Consider the following 4,518-nt stretch of genomic DNA (forward strand, 5'->3'; position numbering starts at 1 on the left):
CTAGCTACTTTTAGGGATGTTTTCATTAGTTTTTATGCTAAATTCACATTTCTGGACTTTACTATGAGTTTGTGTGTTTTTCTATGATTTCAGGTAATTTCTGGCTGAAATTGAGGGACCTGAGCAAAACTCTGATAAAAGGCTGACAAAGGACTGCTGATGCTGTTGGATTCTGACCTCCCTGCACTCGAAATGGATTTTCTGGAGCTACCGAACTCCAAATTGAGCGCTATCAATGGCGTTGGAAAGTAGACATCCAGAACTTTTCAGAAATATTTAATAGTTCATACTTTATTCGTGATTAGATGACGTAAATTGGCACTCAACGCCAGTTCCATGCTGCATTCTGGAGTCAAATGCCAGAAACACGTCACGAACCAGAGTTGAACACCAAAAATACGTTACAACTTGGCGTTCAACTCCAAAAAAAGCCTCTGCACGTGTAAAGCTTAAGCTCAGCCCAAGCACACACCAAGTGGGCCCCGGAAGTGGATTTCTGCATCAATTACTTACTTCTGTATACCATAGTAGCTAGTCTAGTATAAATTGGACATTTTATTATTGTATTTGACATCCTGGATCCTGGATTGTATTTTTTGATCCTGTGATCACAATTTGAGGGCTGCCCATTCGGCCATGCCTGAACCTTCATCACTTATGTATTTTCAACGGTGGAGTTTCTACACACCATAGATTAAGGGTGTGGAGCTCTGCTGTACCTCGAGTTTTAATGCAATTACTACTATCTTTTATTCAAATTCAATCTTATTTCCGTTCCAAGATACTACTCGTACTTCAATATGATGGATGTGATGATCCGTGACACTCATCATCATCCGTCCCTATGAACGCGAGCCTGACAACCACTTCCATTCTACAAGCGAAAGCTAGAGTGTGTATCTCTTGGATTCCTGATGCACGACGCATGGTTGCCCTCGCCTGACAACCGAGCCTTCCATTCCATGAGATCAGAGTCTTCGTGGTATAAGCTAGAATTGATGGCGGCATTCATGAGAATCCAAAAAGTCTAAACCTTGTCTGTGGTATTCCGAGTAGGATTTCAGGATTGAATGACTGTGACGAGTTTCAAACTCGCGATTGTTGGGCGTGATGACGAACGCAAAAGAATCAAGGGATTCTATTCCGACATGATCGAGAACCGACAGATGATTAGCCGTGCCGTGACAGAGCATTTGGACCTTTTTCACTGAGAGGATAGGATGTAGCCATTGACAACGGTGATGCCCTACATACAGCTTGCCATGGAAGGGAGTAAGAAGGATTGGATGAAGGCAGTAGGAAAGCAGAGATTCAGAAGGAGCATAGCATCTTCATACGCCTATCTGAAATTTCCATCAATGATCTACATAAGTATTTCTATCTTTATTTTCTGTTTATTTATTATTATTATTTGAAAACTCCATAACCATTTATTATCCGCCTGACTGAGATTTACAAGATGACCATCGCTTGCTTCATACCAACAATCTTTGTGGGATCGACCCTTACTCACGTAAGGTTTATTACTTGGACGACCCAGTGCACTTGCTGGTTAGTTGTGCGAGGTTGTGAAGAAAGTGCTAAGTTAGTAAATGCGCACACCAAGTTGAATGCCATTATAAGAGATCACAATTTCGCCTACCAAGTTTTTGGCGCCGTTGCCGGGGATTGTTCAAGTTTGGACAACTGACGGTTCATCTTGTTACTCAGATTAGTTAATTTTCTTTTCATTTATTTTCAAAAAAAATTTTCAAAAATCTTTCAAACAAAAATTTTTTTCTCCCTCTATTTTCGAAAAATCCTTCAGAGTTTTTAAGAATGAATTATAGAGTTTCAAAATGGTATGCTGAAGCTTGGCTGGCCATCAAGCTTTAGACTAACCTGGTATGATTCCTGAAATTTTGATTGAGGACTTTGAATTCATTAATTCCTTTTTCCTATATGTTTTCGAAAAAAAAATATTTTGTGTTTCTTGTTTGAGTCCTGAGTCAACCTTTAAGTTTGGTATCAATTGCATTTTTCTAAAAATTTATGCATTTTTCGAAAATCCATGCATGGTGTTCTTCATGATCTTCAAGTTGTTCTTGGTAAGTCTTCTTGTTTGATCTTGATGTTTTCTTGTTTTGTATCTTTTGTTATTTTTCATGTGCATTTTTGCATTCATAGTGTCTAAACATTAAAGATTTCTAAGTTTGGTGTCTTGCATATTTTCTTTGCATCAAAAATTTTTCAAAAAATATGTTCTTGATGTTCATCATGATCTTCAAAATGTTCTTGGTGTTCATCTTGACATTCATAGTATTCTTGCATGCATCATATGTTTTTATCCAAAATTTTCATGTTTTGGGTCATAATTGTGTTTTACTCTCTCATCATTAAAAATTCAAAAATAAAAAAATATCTTTTCCTTTTTTCTCTCAAAATTTCGAAAATTTGGGTTGACTTAGTCAAAAAAATTTTAAAATTAGTTGTTTCTTGTAAGTCAAGTCAAATTTTCAAATTTTAAAAAAAATATTATCTTTTCAAAAACTTTTTCAAAAATTAAATCTTTTTCATTTTTCTTATTAATTTACGAAAATCCTTTAAAATATTTTTCAAAAATCTTTTTTTTAGTTTTATCTTTATTTTCGAAAATTATGCTGACAATTAATATGATTGATTCAAAAATTTGAAGTTTGTTACTTTCTTGTTAAGAAAGGTTCAATCTTTAAATTCTAGAATCTTATCTTTTAGTTTCTTGTTAGTAAAAACCACCTAACTACTCTTCCCTCTCTAATTTTCGAAAATACCTCCCTCTTTTTCAAAAATTCTTTTTAATTAATAAATTGTTTTAAATTTTAATTGTATTCCCCTTTAATTTTCGAAAATCATTAACTCCTTTTCAAAAATTATTTTCGAAAACTTCTCTCTCTCATCTTATTCTATTTATTTATTCTCTTACTAACACTTCTCTTCATCTCAAATCTCTGCTCCTATCCTCACCCTTGTGTTTGGATTATTCATTCTTCTTCACTCTTATTCCCTTTCTTCTTCTACTAACATAAAGGAATCTCTATACTGCGACATAGAGGATTCCTCTTCCTTTTCTGTTCTCTTCTTTCTCATATGAGCAGGAACAAGGAAAAAGGCCTTTTGTTGAAGCTGATCCTGAACCTGAAAGGACTCTGAAGAGGAAACTAAGAGAAGCTAAATTACAACAATCCAGAGACAACCTTACTAAAATTTTCAAACAAGAAAAGGATATGGCAGCCGAACCCAATAACAATAATGCAAGAAGGATGCTTGGTGATTATACTGCACCTACTTCCAAGTTTGATGGAAGAAGCATCTCAATTCCTGCCATTGGAGTAAACAATTTTGAGTTGAAACCTCAATTAGTTGCTCTAATGCAACAGAACTGCAAGTTTCATGGACTTCCATCAGAAGATCCCTACCAGTTCTTAATTGAGTTCTTGCATATCTGTGAGACTGTTAAGACTAATGGAGTAGATCCTGAAGTCTACAGGTTCATGCTTTTTCTTTTTGCTGTAAGAGACAGAGCTAGAACATGGTTGGACTCTCAACCTAAAGATAGCCTGGACTCCTGGGATAAGCTAGTTACGACCTTCTTGGCTAAGTTCTTTCCTCCTCAAAAGCTAAGCAAGCTTAGAGTGGATGTTCAGACCTTCAAACAAAAAGATGATGAATCCCTCTATGAAGCTTGGGAAAGATACAAGCAGATGACCAAAAGATGTCCTTCTGACATGTTTTCAGAATGGACCATGATAGATATATTCTATTATGGTCTATCTGAGTTCTCTAAGATGTCACTGGACCATTCTGCAGGTGGATCCATTCACCTAAAGAAAATGCCTGCAGAGGCTCAAGAACTTATTGACATGGTTGCAAATAACCAATTCATGTACACTTCTGAGAGGAATTCCGTGAATAATGGGATGCCTCAAAGGAAGGGAGTTCTTGAAATTGATGCTCTGAATGCCATATTGGCTCATAACAAAATGTTGACTTAGCAAGTCAACATGATTTCTCAAAGTCTGAATGGATGGCAAAATGCATCCAACAGTAATAAAGAGGCATCTTCTGAAGTAGAAGCTTATGATCCTGAGAACCCTACAATGGCAGAGGTAAATTAGATGGGTGAACCTTATGGAAACACCTATAATTCATCATGGAGAAATCATCCAAATTTCTCATGGAAGGATCAACAAAAGCCTCAACAAGGCTTTAATAATGGTGGAAGAAATAGGCTCAGCAATATCAAGCCTTATCCATCATCTTCTCAGTAACAGACAGAGAATTTTGAGCAGAGTACCTCTAACTTAGCAAATTTAGTCTCTGATCTATCTAAGGCCACTTTAAGTTTCATGAGTGAGACAAGGTCCTCCATCAGAAATTTGGAGGCACAAGTGGGCCAGCTGAGTAAGAAAGTAACTGAAACTCCTCCTAGTACTCTCCCAAGCAATACTGAAGAGAATCCAAAAAGAGAGTGCAAGGCCATTGACATAATCAAAATGGCCG

The 4,518-nt window shown here is 36.4% G+C and overlaps 1 non-coding gene across 1 annotated transcript; it reads right to left on the reverse strand.

The window, feature by feature from the left end:
- Window positions 1-3,641: 3,641 nt before the first annotated feature.
- Window positions 3,642-3,745, reverse strand: LOC127746293 (small nucleolar RNA R71). The gene has a single exon (XR_008007913.1). It is a non-coding gene; the product is annotated as a small nucleolar RNA R71 (small nucleolar RNA).
- Between the last annotated feature and the right edge of the window lie 773 nt (window positions 3,746-4,518).

The sequence above is a fragment of the Arachis duranensis genome, chromosome 3 (assembly GCF_000817695.3).
Source record: "Arachis duranensis cultivar V14167 chromosome 3, aradu.V14167.gnm2.J7QH, whole genome shotgun sequence".
Lineage (NCBI taxonomy): Eukaryota > Viridiplantae > Streptophyta > Magnoliopsida > Fabales > Fabaceae > Arachis > Arachis duranensis.